The following is a 19,272-nucleotide window of genomic DNA, read 5'->3' as shown; positions in this document are numbered from 1 at the left end:
CTCGTTAGCAGCCTCACTCCGAGTCGACGCCTGCCTGGGGGAAGCAGACGGCAGGCCGGCCAAGGCCTCCAGGCGACGATGCCACTGAGGCTGCGTGCTCACAGCCAAACCACCGGGACGACGGGGAGGTGAAAGCCACCCCTCCTCGCTGCCCGCTGGACACCAGAGCCGGAGACGGACCCGGTGCGCCAGCTCCCCGGCTCTCGCGAGAACACGCGCTCTGCATGCTGGGCCGCACCTTTCTGTGCGGCGGGGCCTCCACATCTGAAGCTCACGCTCCTGGCCGCCACACGGCCCTGAGTCCTGTGACCTACTCAACAAGTGGCCCTGGAGCTGCGCTTCACGATGACCGGTCGCTTTCAGCCACCGGAGCCTCACTGCCCGCCAGGGCCAGGCCGCTGGGCCTGCCCACCAGACCCCCCGACGGGCTGCTGACGACGAGGTCTTTGATCAATAAAATATGGGAAAATGAATTAATTTCCTGTTTTATTTATGCCACGCTCACTCCAAAAAACCATTTTAAATTACTTCATTACTATTCAATAGGTGCGGCTCGCTGGCATGACTCTTTCAAATTTGGGGCCCTTGGGGTAAATCACCAGGGGGCCTGCAGGTGACAAGCCAGCCAGATGCTCTGTGGGGGCAGGGGCCGAGACCCTCCCCTCACCCTCGGTCCCAAACACCCTGGGCAAGGACCCCAGGCTGGGGTTCAGATCTGGTGGGTGGGTGGGTGGATGGGTGGATGGATGAATGGTTGGATGGATGGATGAATGTTTGCCGGCCATTGACTGACAGCTCGGAAAAGGCCCAGCTTTCCCCCAGGCAGCTAGGACTCCACGATGGCTTTAGAGGGTCTGAAAAAGCAAAAAGTGAAAGTGTTAGTCACTCAGTTGTGTCCGACTCTTTCCAACCCCATGGACGGTAGCCCTCGAGGCTCCTCTGTCCATGGAAATCTCCAGGCAAGAATACTGGAGTGGGTCGCCATGCCCTCCTCCAAGGGCTCTTCCCGACCCAGGGATCAAACGCAGGTCTCCTGCACTGCAGGCGGATTCTTTATGGTCTGAGCCACCAGGGAAGCCCGGGGCCCCCACAGACGGCTCCAGCTGCGTGGGTGGCAACCCTGCCTTCCAGAAGCATCTCTCCCAAAACACACAGGCAGGTGGAACGTGGGGTTGGCTGTGAGCACTGACCCCTGCAGCCTCCAGTACCGTCCTCGGGCCTCTGGGTTCCAGCTGAATCGAGTCCATAGCTTGCTATGCCCAACACCACCTCGAGCAGGGAGGGACCACGTCACCCACCCGACAGATGGGGAACCAGGCTCAAAGGATCCGGGATTGGAACCAGGCTGTCCAGTCCCACATCCCTGGCTTCCCAAGCCGTCAGGGGCCGAGCTGCACTGATCTCTGTGGGCAGTGCCTCTCCGCCTGACCCCTGCTCTCTGGGAGGAAGGCCTCCCCAGTGCACCTGCGCCTCCTCTCCGCCCGGGACGCCGTCTTCCCACCACGACCACCGAGACGTGATTCCAAACCTGGCCTCCTTGGTGCTGAAAGAGGGGGTCTCTCTAAGGCAGACCTCAAGTCCGGCCTCAGCAAGCTTCCTAAACCCCAGACTCCAGCCCCTTGTCCCACAGGGATGCCCTGACTGGTTTCCAGGGCCCTCTGGCCACTTCCGGGAGCACTGGGCGTGGGCCTCAGCCTCTCACTCAGCCACTCCCTGCTGCTACGGCCCAGAAGGCAGAGCTGGGCACGCAGGTCCCTCTGGGGCTCTGGGCCCTTCTGTGCTCAGCTGCTCACCCACTCCACGCAGTCAGCCTTCCACTGTGGGCCACAGGGGTGTGGGGCCACCCGCTCACCACACCCTAGACAGTCGGCATCGTGAAATGGGGAGGGGGTTTCCCAGTGAGAATGCAGAGGTGCTCGGCTGAGCCATGGGAAGCAGGTTCTGAAAGGCTGGAGGTCAGGCTCCAGCAGGAGGGGCTGTGCCAAGCTGGTGGCAGCTGCGAAGTGACCCCCCCCACCTCATTCTGATCCCAGAGTTCTTCCCCATCAACACAGGAGGGGAGACTCACCAAGAAAAACAGCCCTGGGAAAGCGATGGTTCAGAAGGCTGAGCAGAGCACAGCGGGGTAGTGGGGGAGCTCATCCTTAACTCTGCCCACGGTCAGCGGACTCTTAATAGACACCCACTGCACTCCCGCCCTGCCCTGAGCTCAGGGATCACAGACCAGAGAGCAGCAGGAACTCCTCTGAGCCCACGGCTGCCCAAGGAAGCCATCTATGATTTCCGCCTGATACCTGGCTGGAAATTGTTCCCAGCAGTCCTCAAAAGATCCGCCTCTCCAGCTAATGGCCTGTTTGAGCCGGAGGGATAAAAATTAGTCCGCCTTATCAAGACTTCGAGGTCAGGGTCAAACCAAAGGTTTTTCTACAAAGCCGGCAGGAAATTGCTTTTCTCGTGTTCCTCCACGACCATCTTCTTCGCTAAGCCGGCTTCTGCACGCCCAAAGGCTCAATCCCACCCTCCCACTGCACAGGCGGTGTGGCTCAGAGAGATTAGCTGGACGGCTGTCTGAGGCGGTGCCCCCCAGCCCAGCACCCGACGCCCCTCCTCTCCCTCCTGCGGCCCCACGCCAGACCCTCAGCGCTGGCCCACCAGCTCTGCGAAATCGTTCCTTGTCTCTGCCACTTCAACTCCTCCGTCTCGTCTTCCTTCCTGAAAGTGGTCTCAGGGTCAGCATCAGAGCACCCCTCCCCGTGCGCCTCCAAGCTCCTCTTCCCGAGCAGGACTCCAGAGGCACGTCAGCTCTGCGGATACTAACTAACTTCTCTTCTTACAGAGAAGGAGGCTGAAGCTTGAGGAATCTGTTTGCCAAGTGCAGCACTTGAAATCCCATAGACAGAGGAGCCTGGTGGGCTGCGGTCCATGGGGTTGCAAAGAGTCGGGCACGACTGAGCAAGTAACACTTGAAAGGTGGTCTCCAGAAAACATGCCCATGCCCTGATCCCCAGAGCCTGAGAAGTGACCTTATTTGAAAAAGGGTCTTCATAGATGTAAGTAAGGCTCCTGAGACCATCCTGGACCAGGGGGGCCCTACATCCAACGACTTGTGTGCTTGTAAGAGGCAGAGAGAGGAGCGATCCAGGGAGCTGAGAGAGACCAAGGCAGGATGGAGCAGAGTCAGGACTGAGGCGGCCACAGCCGGTGACACCTGGGCCTCCGGGAGCTCAAGAGCCTCTGGAGCAAGGGGTTTGCCGGGGGCGGGGCCGGCAGCAAGGCCCCACCACTCGTGACTTTAGACGTCTGGCCTCCAGAACCAGGAGAGAAGGAACTGCTGCTACCGAGGCACAGGGGTGGCAGGCGCCCTTACGCCCCGAACCGCCTGCCCCTGTGACCTCAACACCACGGGTGGCGCCATTCCCGCAGGCCTTCAGCTGAGCTCTGTGGGATGGACAGACGGACGGACGGACGGGTGAAGCAGGCTTCGATGAGAAACAGAGGCAAAAACTCCGCTTTCTCCCATCTGTCTTCCCAGGTCCTGAACATTCATGCTCCTCACCGGTTCCCGGACGGCCCCACCCGGCTGAGAGTCCCTGGACTCTGGACCTGGCAGGCCCAGCCCGCTTTCAGGCGGAGAGATCTGGGTTCAAACCTCTAACCCCACCCCCACCACACCGTTCATAGGAACTCCCCCCACCCCGTATGACCCCAGCTCTAAGCTGATCACGTCTCGGGCCTCCAGACGTGACTGTCCAATGGCTGCCTCCAAGTCTCTTTGGGAAGGTGGCCAGCTCGAGCACCCCAAAACAGGTCTGTGGTTCCCCACGCCCAGCGAAGAAGCCCACTCTGTGAAAGCCACCTGCCTGCTCACCCAGGGGCTGGAGGCAGCAGCCGGAGGCAGCGGAGACCCCCTCAAACCCCACCCACTACCTGAGGGGTAAGTGGCCTCCACGTGTGGAAAACCAGGACATCATGTGCAGCGCTTGGAAGGCACCCCACGAGCACCAGGGCCACACACCCTCCTCAGAAGGGCCACAAACGCCGCGGGGGCCGCCCTCGGGACAGCACCCCACAAGCTCGGGGCCCTCGCTCGCGGTCAGCGCACGCCACGGTGCGAAGAGGAGATAAACGTCACGCCCAGCTATCGTCCCCTGGCTCCGGGAAGCAGCATGTCGGTCCGTCTGTTCACAGGCCACCTGCTGGGGGCCTGTGCCCACCCACACGGGTGAGCCCGCTGAGTTAGTTCTGCCGCCGTGCGGGCTGGGGTCAGTGCAGGCCGGCCGGCACGGCCCGGGGGAGCAGCGTCCAGGCACCGCCCTCCTGCTGCCCTGCTGTCCACAGACGCTACAGGAAGTTCCCAGCGGCATTCCTCCCCAAGAGGCTGGAAAGGGCCCCAAATGTCCAGGGCAGGAGCGGCCCATAGTGGGTGCTCAGCAACACCTGAGCAATACACACACAATTCCTGGGAAGGCTTCAGGGGACGGGGACTGTTCCCCATGAAGCTGGGGGCTTCCTGGCCCCTGAGAAGGCTTTGAGGGGACGGGGACTGTTCCCCCTCCAGCTGGGGGCTTCCGGGCCCCTGGGAAGGCTTGGGGGGGACGGGGACTGTTCCCCCTCCAGCTGGGGGCTTCCGGGCCCCTGGGAAGGCTTCAGGGGGACGGGGACTGTTCCTCCTCCAGATGGGGGCTTCCGGGCCCCTGGGAAGACTTTGGGGGGACGGGGACTGATCTCCACCCAGCTGGGGGCTTCCCAGACCCTGAGAAGGCTTCGGGGAGACGGGGACTGTTCCCCCTCCAGCTGGGGGCTTCCTGGCCCCTGAGAAGGCTTTGAGGGGATGGGGACTGTTCCCCCTCCAGCTGGGGGCTTCCCGGCCCCTAGGAAGGCTTCGGGGGGACGGGGACTGTTCCCCATGAAGCTGGGGGCTTCCTGGCCCCTGAGAAGGCTTTGAGGGGACGGGAACTGTTCCCCCTCCAGCTGGGGGCTTCCCGGCCCCCCAGCTCTCCTCCCCCAACACCGGCCTTGTGGGCAGCACTGCCCTGGGCCCATGGGGCGGGCGCTTATGTGGGAGGGGCTGCCGCTTATGGGGAGGGGCTGCCGGTGGGCGGTGTGTCTGTGTGGCAATTAACGAAGCCAGGCACATCAACGTCTGCAGGTGGACACGCACCGAGAGAAATGTGTCTGAAGCCCAGGCAGGTGGAGGATAAGATGTACACACATTTTTCCTGTTTTGAATGGGACTTTATTTTCATTACACTGCCGGCTGTGAGCCATAAACGCTTGTCAGGGAAAGAAGGCACCTCCCCTTCCAGCTGCCCCAGCAGACCCCACAGGAGGCGAAACGGCCAGACCCGGAGTGCAGAGGCTGGATGCCTCCCAGGCTCCGTCTGCAAGGGAGAGGCGGCCTCCGGGACCCATGGGGAGAGATGCCGAGGCCCTGCTTCTCCAGCCTGTGAGGAGCCCCCACACAACCCTTCACTCGCTCCAAAGTTCACCCCTCATGCCCCCAAAGAAGCATGCGTCACACACAGCCCAGGTGCCAGGGGCCGACGGGGAGCCGTGCCCCCCATGGAGAAGCCCAGGTAAGGCCCCAGCCCCCCACACCTGGGCCAGGTGCCCCCTTCTCTCCAGGCCTCGGGCCTCCCCAGCACAGGGGACGCCCTTCAAACAGCACATCAGCACTGGTGTGAACGAGGTACCAGCTCACACCCCTTAGGGCAAAACCATCACCAAACGGGAAATGACGTGTTGGTGAGGACGCGGACAGCCTGGACCTTGGGTGCTGCTGGTGGGAAGGCTCCCGGCACTGGGACAGCAGAGCAGGCCGCAGACAAGAGAAAATAAAGTTACCACACGAGCCAGGGACTCTGCTCTGCACACGCAGACGAGCTGAAAGGAGGGTCTCTCAGAGCTGCCGGCATGCCCGTGTTCACAGCCGTGGTGTTCACAGCAGCCAGAAGTCATGGAGACCACCCACCCATCCACAGATAAATGGACAGGGACTTCCCTGGCGGTCCCGTGGTTAACACTTCAGCTTCCAAGGCAGGAGCCGAGGGTTCAATCCCCGGTCGGGGAGGTAAGATTCCATATGCCTCAGAGCCAAAAACCAAAACAAAAGCAGTACTGTAACAAATTCAGCAAAGAGTTTAAAAATGGTCCCCATCTCTCTCTCTCTCTCTCTCTCTCTGGGGTATGTATATATACATAGAAAGAGAAAACAAAGACAAATCAATAAACACACGGTCTATTCTTACAACGGGATATTACGTCTGACACACGACACAGGCTGAACCTGGAGGGCGTCACGCCCAGGGAAGCAAGCCAGTCATCAAAGACCAACGCCGTAGGGTCCCGCGTGTACAGACGGGGTCCCTAGAGTCGTCCGGGTCACAAGGCGCGGTGGCGGCTGTGGTTCTGGAGGTGGGGGAGGGAACAGGAAGCTGATTAGGGGTCGAGTTTCGGTTTCAGAAGATAAAGAGAGCTTCGGGGTGGACGGTGTGAGCGTACTAAAAGATGGCCAAGATGGCAGACGCAGCTGTGTGTATCTTACCACGGCTGGAACAACAAAAACCTGCTTTGAAAACTTCAGAACCTGGATGATGTCCAAGGTCTCCCCTCGGTGGGGCCCCTCACCAAGACCACGAGATTCCCCCTGGGCCACCCACCAGCCCCTCAGCATTTCCCGGCCCCCACCCGCCACGCCATGCCCTCCACCCCAAACTCCTGGCCTCATAGGAGGGTCTCTGGCTCTCCTGGGAGGAAAAGCAAAAATAGCCTCAGTGATGGTGGCTCAGATGGTAAAGAATCTGCCTGCAATGCAGAAGACCTGGGTTTGATCCCTGGGTAGGGAAGAACCCCTGCAGAAGGAAACGGCAACCCACTCCAGTAATCTGGCCTGGAGAATCCCATGGACAGAGGAGCCTGGAGGGCTACAGTCCATGGAGTTGCACAGAGTCAGACACGACTGACTAAGCATCCAGATGGACGGACACAGCGGGTCTGAGGGCCTCAAAGCAACAGAGACACAGGCCTGTGGGGGGCAGGGGTCCAGGGAGCTGTGTTTTTCTAAGGTGTTTCTGTTTTTCCAAGCAGTAGGCGTTACTTTCAAGACACCTTATGAAGATTCCTCCACTTTGGGTGAAGCCTGGAGCAGTGGATCCCGTGAACGGACTGAACACACAGCCCGGGAACCGGTGCGGCAAGCTACTCAGGACAACACCTTCTGACAGCCAGAGAGCCCGGATGTCAACTCAGAGACTGCACTTTCTGGAAATTCCAGCCACACCAGCGCCAGGCCCAGGGCACTGGAGTGGGGGCGGGGGGGCTCCATTGTTTGCCAGGCCAGCAGCTGGGCTCTCTCCCCCGAACAGGGGTCAGGAATGTTCGCAGCTGCAGACTCACCCCCGCCCCTACCCGGGTGGGAGCCAAGCGGGGGAGGGAGGCGGCACCCGGGCCTGAGGACACAGCCTGTCCAGGGAGGCCCGGGCCGTTTGCAGGCAGAGAAGCTGACAGCCTGCAGGGCGCCACCTGCCCAGGATGTGTGGGAGGACACTCGGCTCCCCCGCCCAGGTGCCCTGGGCCTGGAGTCCACTGGGGCTCAAGCTGCAGCCAGTCCCCCTGGCCTTTCCCTTCTCTGAAACCTTCGCCACTTGAGGTGCTCCCGGGCGGGAATAACCATCCCGACTTGGCCAGGTGGGGAAACTGAGGCCCAGACTGGTACTGAGGGGTCTGCCTCCTCGCCAGCTGCCAGCAGGTCCTGTGCAGTTTTAACAGATGTCTGGGGGCACCATTCTGGTCGATTTGGGGATTGAAATAAAGCAAAATCCTATAGGATGTCCAACTCTCAAGCCTAAAGCACCACTAACCACTCAGGGCCTTTTTCTGCCCAGCTCCTTGACTTCTGCTTTAAAAAAAAAAAGCCTGCTGGGAATGACTGGCAACTCCGAGCCCTGACACCTGCTCGCTCACAGCATGAGTGGCCAGCTCAGGTGCTGGGGGCCTGCAGTAGCCCCCAGGCCGGCCGCTCTTCCGTGTCCCATGACTGTCCACCCCTCTCCCAGGGGCAGTCCGGGTGTTTCCAGAGTTTCACTATTATATCTGCAGGGCAGCAAATGGCTCTGTTCCTCCAAAGAGATTCTCTCTTGGGACCAAAGGCTCTACCTCCAGTAGAGGCCCGAGGCGGGGAGGCCACCATGCAGGACTGCCATAGCCCACGGCCTCAGTCCAGACGGGCTCCACCAAGCGGAAATGGTGGTGCCAAGGAGGACCTCAGAAAGCCCTGGGCATCCGTCACCCACCTTCAGTCATCCGTCCACCCACCCATCCGTCTGTCTGTGCATCCATCCATCCACCCATCCATCCGTCTGTCCATCCAACCACCCATCCATCTGTCTGTCCATCCATCCATCCATCCATCAGTCTGTCCATCCCTCCATCCATCCGTCTGTCCACCCATCCACCCATCCATCCATCTGTCCATTCATCCATCCGTCTGTCCACCCATCCACCCATCTGTCTGTCCATCCAACCACCCATCCATCTATCTGTCTATCCATCCACCTATCCACCCATCCACCCATCTGTCTGTCTGTCCATCCAACCACCCATCCATACATCTGTCCACCCACCCATCCACCCATCTATATGTCCATCCATCCATCCGTCTGTCCACCCATCCACCCATCTGTCTGTCCATCCAACCACCCAACCATCTGTCTGTCTATCCATCTACCCATCCACCCATCCATCCGTCTGTCTGTCTGTCCATCCAACCATCCATCTATCCGTCTGTCCACCCATCCACCCATCTGTCTGTCCATCCAACCACCATCCATCTGTCCATCCATCCACCCATCCATCCATCTGTCTGTCTGTCCATCCAACCACCCATCCATCTGTCTGTCCACCCACCCATCCACCCATCTGTCTGTCCATCCAACCACCCATCCATCTGTCTGTCCACCTACCCATCCACCCATCTGTCTTTCCATCCATCCATCCATCCGTCTGTCCACCCATCCACCTATCTGTCTGTCCATCCATCCACCCATCTGTCTGCCCATCCATCCACCCATCTGTCTGTCCATCCATCCACCCATCTGTCTGCCCATCCATCCACCCATCTGTCTGTCCATCCAACCACCCATCCGTCTGTCCATCCATCCACCCATCTGTCTGCCCATCCATCCACCCATCTGTCTGTCCATCCAACCACCCATCCGTCTGTCTATCCATCCACCTATCCACCCACCCATCCACCCATCCGTCTGTCTATCCACCCGTTCGTCCATCATTCAAACGCCAGTCAGGCCCACCTCTGTGGGAAAGGTGCAGGCACAGGTGCCCCAAGCAGGGAAGTGAACGCCTTTCCCCACCCACCATGGACGAGAGCCCCTTAGTCAGACATGAAACCAAAGCTCCTGGGTCCGGTCAGCGAGCTGCCCGCCCACCTGCCGACCCGCCCCACCCCCACCCACTCCAGTGCTATTTCTGGGAGGAGGGGGCGGGGGCAACCTAGGGAAGTGAGAAGTCAGCCAAGCGGCTCAGGGGGTGAGAACTGAGCGCAGCGACCAGCTGCAGACCACAGGGGCCCCACCAGCCAACGAGCCCCACGTCCACCCCCTCGACCTCCTGCCGACCCATCTCCGCCTGGCCAACCTGCACGTGGCCCCGCCAGCCAGGCCCCTGCCCTCCTGGGGGCACCCACACCTCAACATGCACCTTGCCCACAGTCCCAAGCCAGTCGTTCAGCAAGGCCCAAACCCTACACTCCAATCCACCAGGAGCCCAGATACCAGCCAACGCCTGGACAGGAGAAAGAGGAAGCAGAGAGCAAAGCAGGGGGCCAAAGTGTGCTCCCTCCCCCAGAACAGCAGAGCCGGCCACGTCCTCACCCCAGACCCTCAGAACGTGACCGTATTTGGAATCAGGTAAAGACGTCGAGACAGAATCACCCTGGCTCAGGGTGGACCCCTCACCCAGTGAGCAGTGTCGTCTTCAGAGAGAGGAAAGTGGGTTTGATCCCTGGGTCGGGAAGATCCCCTGGAGGAGGAAATGGCACCCCACACCAGTGTTCCTGCCTGGAGAATCCCACGGACAGAGGAGCCTGGAGGGCTACTGTCCCTGGGGTCACAAAAGAGCCGGACAGATGAAGCGACCAAAAAGCAAAACCAAAGCAGACACATGCAGGAGAGAAGCCACATGAAGACGGAGGCAGAGGCGAGCCGGGGGCAGCTGGGCCACCAGAAGCTGGGAGAGGCGGGAGGGACCCTCCCCTGGAGCCTCCAGAGGGAGCCCTGTCCTGCCCACACCTCAATTTCTGACCTCCCTCCGGAGAGAAAAAACTCTGTTGTGTAAGCTCCCAGTCTGGGGGGCTCCATTAGGGGTGCCTGGGCACAGGAAGGCCCGGGAGCGCTCAGGGCAGGGCGGCCACCTCGAGGCCCTCGTGGGAGGCGCCTCTTTTGCCCTGGTCTGGTCGCCGGGCTGTTGCCCTCTCTGCTCCGCGGTTGCTGGGAAGAATCAGAGGATTAAACCCGGTTGGCAGCCCCGCCCCACAGAGGTGTGCCATCCGTCCAGCACTTTGTTACAGCTCTGGCTCTAGGATCATAGCGCCTGCATCGTGGGGCAAGGGCGGGGGTGCTGGGTGCTGTCAAGGCCACCCCTCCCAGGCCAGAGCTGAGCAGATCTGCGGGAACTTCCAGCATCTCACAGTTTAAATTTGAAACCACGAGAGACTGCAGCCTTACTCCCCTGTCGCCCCCAAAGTGCCCTCCAGTCTGGACAAGGGCCCAGGGGCCGCTGACCCACAGACTCGCCCTGAGTGCTAACCCGAGGGACCTCCAACCAGAGAATCGCTCCACAAGGCTTCACCCCAACCCAGCCTCCATTGGGCAGCTCTGCCAAGGGCTCCCTCGGCCAGGAAATCCAGCACCTATCTGCCGGTGGGGGGGGGGGGTGGCAGTGAGCTGAGGGCATCACGTTTCCTCTTCACTGGGACTCAGCTAATGCCAGCCACACAGAAAAGGGAGGTGCCCGAAATGAGGGCGAGGTTCTCTCCTCTCTGCAGACAGTTCATGTGGGACGTTCTGCCCGCCCAGGCCCTGAGACTTCCACAACACCCTCTGTTTACCAAAGCAGTGCCCGACCCAGGGAGAAGAGACTCAGAGAGGAGAGGCCCATATCCTGGGATATCGCAGGGTAGCCATGGCTCTCTTGGGAACACAGGCTCCCACGTGACCCCAGGGGATGAAAGCTCCCCCCAACAGCGCCAGCACTAACAGGGTGGGAGGGGAGCCGGGCACGTGGAGTGGGGAGGCGGTCTGAGGGCGGAGTCCGGCTGGCCTTGGAGGAACCTGGAGAGGGAGAAGCAGGAGGCAGGCACTCGGGAGGGGGCTGTCACACGGCCGGGTACCCCGGATACCTTCCCTTGCACCAGGGAAGGCAGATCAGCAGAGCATGTCCCCCTGCACGCCCCACGGCCTGGCAGACATCCCTAACCTACCTGCTCCCCGCAGCAGTCACACCTCAGTGGCCCATCCTTCTCAGCACAGGCACGCTGGGCCCACGACCGGAGAGTGGAACGCATCGGTGAGGCTGAGCGTCAGCCTGTGACAAGGAGCCAAGGGCAGTGGAGGGAAAATGCAGTCCTCTCATGGGGAGTCTGGCTCTCCACCGAGTGGCCCGGCGTCCAGAGGTGGCCCAGGCTCCTCTGAAGAGAACTAGGGTCGGGAACGCCAGTGTCTGGAGGTGCAAACCCCACACAAGGACTAGAATCCCCTCTCCGCCCTGGCCAGGGCTCAGCGGGGGTGTGCCCCAGGCCCCTTCCCCTGCCCCACGCTCAGGCAGGCACAGCAAGGCTCCTTTCACTGCTCGAGGGTCTGCCACAGCCACCCACCCCGCTTCCCGCCCCAGAGCTGGGCTGCCTGGGAGAAAACTGGCCAGAAGGGCACCAAGGGGGCCGGCTGGCCGACCGCGGGCTCCCGTGGACACACAGCTGCGGCTGGCCACGTCTCCCGTGTCCAGTCCCTGCCCCGGCCAGCGTGGAGGACCACGTGGCCAGCAGCACCTCACTCTTTAGGAAACAAGGTCAGACCACGCCTGAGCTGCCCGGGACAGGCCAGGGAGAGACAGCAGGCGGAATCAGCATGCATAAACCGGCGGGTGAGAAGGAGTGTGGAAGGGTGGCCGCTGGGGCCCGGAGGCCGCCTGTCACTGCAGCCACCCGAGCCTGGAGGGGGCAAGGTGCACCCCCAGAGTGCCCCCACCCTGACTAGTGCAGAGCCCTAGCACCCCACCTCCTCACGGCTCAGTCCTGAGACAGCCCCTCCTGACGGCCTTTGGTCACCATTGCCCTCGAGCAGCCGGGGAGGCCTCGTGGAAGCCAGAGTTGGGGCAAAGAGGCCACAGCACAAGCCGGCCCAGCGCCAGAGGGCGAGGGCAGGGGGGGGCGGGGAGCAGACCACAGGAGGGCCCCAACCCAGCTGCGCCCACCACCCCCTCTCTGACCCTCCTGGGCATCTGCGAGCAGAGGCTCCGAAACGCTGCGCAGAGAGAGAGGGCTGAGGAAAGAGGAAGCCCCCACCCACCCCAACCCGCTCTGCGACTCCTCACAGGAAGGTCAGGCCGCCCGGAGGCGCCCACCCAGCCCCTCCATCCCGCCCGGGTCGCCGGCGCAGCCAGGAGCCACGCCCCCTGGCCAGGCCCCGCCCACGCGCACCTGAGCCCCGTGGAGGGGACCCGGGCCCCGTCTGGCACAAGCTCCGCCGCTTCAGCCACGCCCCTGGCCCGGGCCCCGCCCGTCTGGCACCTGAGCCCCCACGTGGAGGGGCCCGGCCCCGTCTGGCCTGAGCTCCGCCGGAGGGGACCCGGGCCCTGCCACGCCCCTGGCCAGGCCCCTGGCCCCCCCGCCCACGCGCACCTGAGCCCCGTGGAGGGGACCCGGGCCCCGTCTGGCACAAGCTCCGCCGCTTCCGTTACCTCCTGGAACCGAGATCCGTGTTCGCTTTGGGGCTTTTGTTTGTCTCCGCATCCAGTCTTCTGCTCAAGTGGTCCTCCCTGCTCCCTGCCGTCACCCTGGAGGCTGAGTCCCCGGCCAGGTCTCCCGGCTCTCGGGTCACCTTCCTGCTCTCCTGAGGTTCAGTTTTTCTTTCTCCAGATCTCAGTTCCACCTGCTTTACTGAATAACGAGGTTTATCCTGTGCAGTTTCAATGATGGTTACTTTTCGGGGGGGTGGGGGGCACCGACCATGCTGTGGGTGCTGTGCTTAGTCGCTCAGTCGTGTCCAATGCTTCGTGACCCCACGGACTGTAGCCTGCCAGGCGCCTCTGTCCATGGGATTCTCCAGGCAAGAACACTGGAGTGGGGTAATGCCCTCCTCCAAGGGCTCTTCCCCACCCAGGGATCGATGCCAGGTCTCGCCATTGCAGGCGATTCTTTATCGGGAAGCCCACTGATCATTCCCACCCATAGATACACTGTGAGTTACCACTTCTTGGAGCAACGACCCTTCGAGAGCTTTGAGGGCATGGCCAGGCTGCACCCAGAGGGCTAGCCCCTCCCAGAGCGCGTGACAGACGCTCTCTGCACAACCCCGAGGGACACGGGCAAGTGGGAGCCCCTTCCCTCAAGACAAGCACCGTCAGGGCCTGCACCCGGAAGCTCGGTGCAAAGAGCCTTTCCTCCCTGAGGCTTCATCGCTGATCAGAAACCAGAGCCCTGAATCCACAGACCATGAACCCACTGAAGAGTCGGCAGCTCGGGCTCGCCAGACACCTGGACGACCAGGAGACGCCACTGGCTGGAGCCAAGGACAGTGTCTGGGGAGGGTCGGGGCACCCTGGGTGGACACAGCTCCTGCCTCGTGAGGGCAGGCTCTTCAAGGGAGGGGCCTTGCCTCAGACGTGGCCTCAGAGACGCACCCCTGACTCAAGAATGCCCGCTGGACTGAGCCTTTGCACACGGAGCTCTCAGAAGGGCTGTCCCATAGCAGGGGCAAACGGCACGCTTTCTACAAAGGAGGGTGGTGGGCGTCCAGCCATGGGGCCTGGGGCATCAGCAGCTTCCATACACCAGGGAACCCTGAAAAACGGTGTAAAACGCCACGAAGGCTCTGTCAGATGTAAACACGGCAGATTTCATGTCTCGCTGGGAACACCGCCTGAGAAACTCCGACACGCAATGAATATGTGGCTCCCAGACCCCGCTGATGTCAGGACAGTGAGAAGGTGAGAACACTCCCTCCTTGGAGGGGATGAAAGAAGGTGTGTGGACAGGCCTCAGGAGCAGGTGTGGGGATAAGACAAGCAGATTCCCGATGGCAGGCCCAGCCCAGCCCCGTGACTAACACGGGGAGCTTCTCTGGGTACCAACCCTCACATCCATACATGACTTGGACTGCAAGGAGATCAAACCGGTCAACCCTCAAGGAAATCAACCCTGAATACTTATTGGAAAGACTGATGCTAAAGCTGAAGCTCTGATACCTTGGCCCACCCGATGTGAAGAGCCAACTCTTCGCATCAGGTGGAAGGTCTCTGAAACGATCCTGATGCTGGGAAAGGTTGAAGGCAGGAGGAGAAAGGGGCGACAGAGGACAAGATGGCTGGATGGCATCACCGACTCATTGGACATGAGTTTGAGCAGCTCTGGGAGATGGTGAAGGACAGGGAAGCCTGGCGTGCTGCAGTCCATGGGGTCGCAAAGACTCAGACATGACTGAGCAACTGAACAACCGCCTCGGGTACCAGACCAGTCAGCCTCAATCCATGTGCATATGAACACCTCTGGCACGGCCCACACCAGGTCTGCAGAGGGCAGACGCTCCCAGGTCCCTGCCTGTGGGGTCCTCCTTGGGGGCTGGGGGGCTGGATAAAGCCACACCTGTCCAGATGCCAGACAGCCTGGTACCCCTAGAAGCAGAGGCCAGGAGAGGACATCCCCCTCGCTCTCTGACTCCCAGGTAGAGCCAGTCGGAGGCGTCCCACCCTGACACCCCAGGCTCACCCCTGGGTCAGCCCCCACCCAAGCTCGGGCCTTGAGGATGAGAGCCAGACCGCTGGCTCACGCGCAGCAAACATCCACCCACCCCCATGGAAACTCAGCCAGGCTGCCAGGTCCCCCTGCACAGAGCCTACTGCGCCGCTGTTCCCTGATTAAAGCTTTACAGGATCAACAGCAATAAAGCCATCCCAAAGAAAGCCATCTGAGGCAAAGCCCTTTTTTAAGAAAAACCACTCTCTCCACAGGCAAAAACCACTGAAAAATAACACAGCTATGTTGAGGCAGTTTCGCTGGGTCTCTGCAAAGGCCCTCCTGGTGTTACCTGGAGGCGAACCAGGTGCTGGGGGTCTGTCTGTCCCCAGAGAGCTGGGATCCGGCGCGCCCACCCCACGCTTCTGAGCGAGAAGGTCAGCGCCCGCTTGTAACCTCCAGCGTGGAGCGCGGGCTTCGAAGCTGGTAGCGGGGTGATAATGGTGTTGTGAGGAGGAGCGGTCTGGAGTCACGCCCCTCGCCAACCAAAGGCGTTTGTCCCGCTGGCCGGCTCCGCAGGAGGATTCAGGGTTTGGCATGCGGAGGCCAGGACGCCAGGATGACCGCCCCCTCAACCCCAGGTCCAGCCTGGACACTGATGTGGTCCGTCACACAGAAACAGGAAAAGCAGCCGGAAGCTCAAAGCCAAACAGAGAGCCCAGCGGGGGTGGGGCTGAAGCATCCCCCAGCTCGGCTCAGGGCCGATCCCGGACGGCGGCCGGGAGAGCCTGGCTTCCCTGGGCCCTCGGCCAAAGCCACCGTGAGCCCCAAAGGCCGGATCTGGACGGGCCCCCACCCTATGCCCCCCGCCAGCCAAGCCCCCCATCGGGGCACCCTCTGCGGCGTCCCACGTCTGAGGGATGGCCAGCCCGGCCCACCCTCCTCCTGGGCCCTGAAGCCCTCGTCTCCCTCCCTCCCCCCACACTGCACCCCACCGCCCCTCCCCCCCAGCCAGTGCAGGCCCGGTCAGTTTTCCTGCGGGGGTGACCACATCCGCCTCCACCCCGCCCTCCCCGACTCTAGGCCTGCCCTCCGATCCACTCCCAGCGCTGCAGACACAGCAGAACTTTCTGGAGCCAAACCCAGGCACATGGAGTTCTCTCCCACCCCTTCTGGGACTCCCTGGCCCCCAGGATGAGGCCACCCACCCACCGACCACACCCTGCCTCCTTCAAGGCAGTGGCTTCGAGGCCCTGTCACTTCCCCAAGGGATGACCCCTCCTCCCGTGGGCCTTGCCCTCCGCTGAGCTCCTCCCAGACTCTGGACCCCTCAAAGGAAACATAGTCTCACCCATCTCTCCCTCACCCTGAGGGCCAGTTGCTCACAGGCTTAATAAATCATTCCCTAAGAGCCAGACAGTCCAGAGGACCCGTGCCAATTGCAGGAAGAGGTGGTCAAATCCAGGAGGTCTTCCTGGGGGAGGTGAGACTTCCAGCAGACTTTAAAGGAACAGGGAGCTCCAACAGTTATCGGGAAGGCAGGCCCTCGAGAAAAAGGCAGCCCACCCCGACCCCGCCATGCCAGGAGAATCCCATTGCAAGTGACGTGACCGCCATTTGACTGACAGTGGCTCAGACAGAAACCAGTACCTGGTGCGTCCTGGAGAGGGCAGCCTCCAAAGTGGAGGGTGGGACCCGCTCGTGACCCAGCGCCCACTGGGAGCCAGGCAGCGGGCCTGCCCGAGGCCAGAGACCCCGGGATCTCACACAGCCACGTAGCAGCCCATTTTACAGATCAGCCAAGTGAGCCTGAGCGGGGCAGGGCGACGGAGGTGCTCGTCCAGGCCCACGTCCGCCATGGGGCACGCCCAGCCCAGCTCCTGGCCACCACGGGGCGCCCACCCTCCCTGCCCTGGAGGAGGGGGCGCAGCTAGGACCCACTGGGCTCACAAGCCCCCTGGGCGCCCGCGGGCTGCAGGCTCCGGGAGGCCTCTCCCCCAGGCCTGGCCTCGGATGAACCCACACATCCCCACGAGGCCCAGCGCCTCCCTCCATCTCCGGGGCCCACCGCCAGCCCCTGGCCGGGCCCCATCCAAGGACGTTCCCACTGTCCTCGGGGACCCAGGGGCTGGCACAGAGGCCCCAGCCCTCCCCCCCGGCACGTCACAGTGGCCTCAGGTGCCAGCTGAGCCCGCAGGCGGGCGGTCTGGCTGGCGAGCCCCCGATCCTGCAATAAATTACCTCCCCGGCGCTCTCGTGTGACTGTACAGCTCGGCTCGGCCTGAGCCTGCCTGGCTAACAGATGTTTCGTTTAAGCAGCTAAATTGCCACAAGTGCGCCCAAAGAGACGACAGCCCGATTTCTCCCAGGGTTTATCTGCATGAGGAGAGAGCGGCGTGTGAAAATTCTATCTTGACTTTTAAAAAAGAAAATTTTTTTAAGACACACATGAGTTGAGAAAAGAGAGGAGTGTCAGCCCATGAACTGCCAATGGGAGAGTCCCGAGGGATATCAATTCCCACCTCGCAGGAGCCCACTGCATCCTGCGGGAATGGCTGCAGAGGCCACGGGTGCGGAGGCCACAGCAACACAGCTCCGCCTCGAACGGGTCGACGCAGACAAAGCCCCGTGCTTTCTGAGCCTCAGTTTCCAAACCTGTCAAATGGGTGCCGATGATGCCCACACCACAGGGCTGCCTTTTGACTCCACCCTGTGACTAATCGTCACCCCCTCAGCATTGCCGGGTGGTCCAGGAGGAGCCCAGAGCAGGCAAGGCGAGACAGGGGGCTCTGTCTCACCCAGGGGACGTGGGAGGGGCTGGGCGCTCCCGCTGGAGACACTGTCCCAGCCAGGGCCACTCCCCACCGCCACCCAGAGGTGCCAGCCTGCACCTCCCGGAGCCACCAGATGGTAAAGCAGGAGAAAGGCTGGGGGCCAGAGCCGCTCCACGGGGCGGGTGAGACATGGCCGTGACACTCTGGCCTTCTGCCTGGGCCGACCACTTCCCACCACCAGCAAGAGGGAGGGGGCAGGAAGGAGACCCCAGAGCTGGTCCAGGGCATGGCCGAGCCACAGCCACAGGTCCACAGCATCATCGGAACCCGCTGTTCAGCGGCCACCAGCAATGCCTGTTTCCTGGTCCGTGGTCAAGAGGCAGGCAGGGCTCCCGCCAAGCAGCTAGGGTGGACAGAGCCCTCGGCCGCTTCAAGGAAAGTGGACTCAGGCCCCCCAACAACCAGAGCAGGTGGGCGTCATCACCCAGACGTACTGGGATGCAGGCAGGCCCAGAGAGGGCACCGGGGGACGCAGCCGGAGCCGGCCTCCTGACTCCTGAGTCCACTCCAGGGTGTCCACACCTGCGCCTGGGCCCAGCAGTGAGCCACCCTGCTCCCGGGAAGCAGAGTCGCACAGCCCGCCGCAGAGAGAAGCCAACCGTAAACACGCACACACGCGGGCTGCGGACACTGTGGTTTACAGCCCAGATTCACCGACTCGGTTATTCACTCCAGACGAGGCGTGCGTCCTCCGCGGCCCACCCCTCAGCAGCGGCCACGGGAACAACCAGGAAGCACACCGCCCGCACGTGACCCTCCAGCGGGTCGTCCCCCAGCTCCAGCCTCCCTGCAGCCCTGGGGTTGGCAGGCGGGGAGGCTCCGGGAATCTCACATCATCAGCCAACTCAGAGTGGCCGGCATGCTCCGGGACACCGCCAACAACCCACGTGGCTCGGGAAGCAGACGCCGCGTCTGCAGGCTGGTTCCCAGAGACGATCACAGCTCCCGGGACAGCCCTCCTTAAGGAGCAGCAGGAGAGGGGGCTTGTCACCCAGACACAGAGACTCATGGGTCAGGCGCTTGGCGGCTCCCCTCAAGAGTGAGTCCACACACACAGATCCTGGGCTTCCCCTGCGGAGACCCCAGATGCCCCAGAGCGCCTCCCTTCCACAGTCCCTTCACTCAGTCCTGTCTGACTCTTTGGACCCCATGGACTATACAGTCCACGGCGTTCTCCAGGCCAGAATACTGGAGTGGGTAGCCTTTCCCTTCTCCAGGGGATCTTCCCAACCCAGGGATGGAACCCACGTCTCCCACATTGCAGGGAGATTCTTTACCAGCTGAGCCACCAGGTAAGCCCCCTTCCTTCCACACTCGGAGGCATCTGGGGAAGAACAGATGGCCCATTTTACAGGTGGGCCAACTGAGACCTAGGCACGAAGCAAGTGGCCCGAGGTCTCCGGAGGGCCCATCTTCTCTCATCACCTCCAGGAAGGCGCGTGGGGCACAGGGCATCAGGACAAGGCCCTTCTGCAC

General features: G+C 62.0%; 1 protein-coding gene and 1 long non-coding RNA gene across 6 annotated transcripts in view; both read right to left on the bottom strand.

Annotated features, from left to right (window-relative positions):
• VAV2 (vav guanine nucleotide exchange factor 2) overlaps positions 1 to 19,272 on the bottom strand; it is a 187,295-nt gene that overhangs the window by 154,355 nt on the left and 13,668 nt on the right. The gene's annotated exons all lie outside the window — the stretch shown is intronic.
• Positions 42 to 15,302, bottom strand: LOC138989783 (uncharacterized). The gene is made up of 3 exons (XR_011465934.1): positions 12,970 to 15,302; positions 11,495 to 11,733; positions 42 to 854 (listed from the first exon to the last, which is right to left on the bottom strand). It is a non-coding gene; the product is annotated as an uncharacterized lncRNA (long non-coding RNA).

Source organism: Bos mutus, chromosome 11 (genome assembly GCF_027580195.1).
Source record: "Bos mutus isolate GX-2022 chromosome 11, NWIPB_WYAK_1.1, whole genome shotgun sequence".
Taxonomy (NCBI): Eukaryota; Metazoa; Chordata; class Mammalia; order Artiodactyla; family Bovidae; genus Bos; species Bos mutus.
Note: the sequence above shows the minus strand (reverse complement) of the source record. Positions and strands in the feature narration are given on the sequence as shown.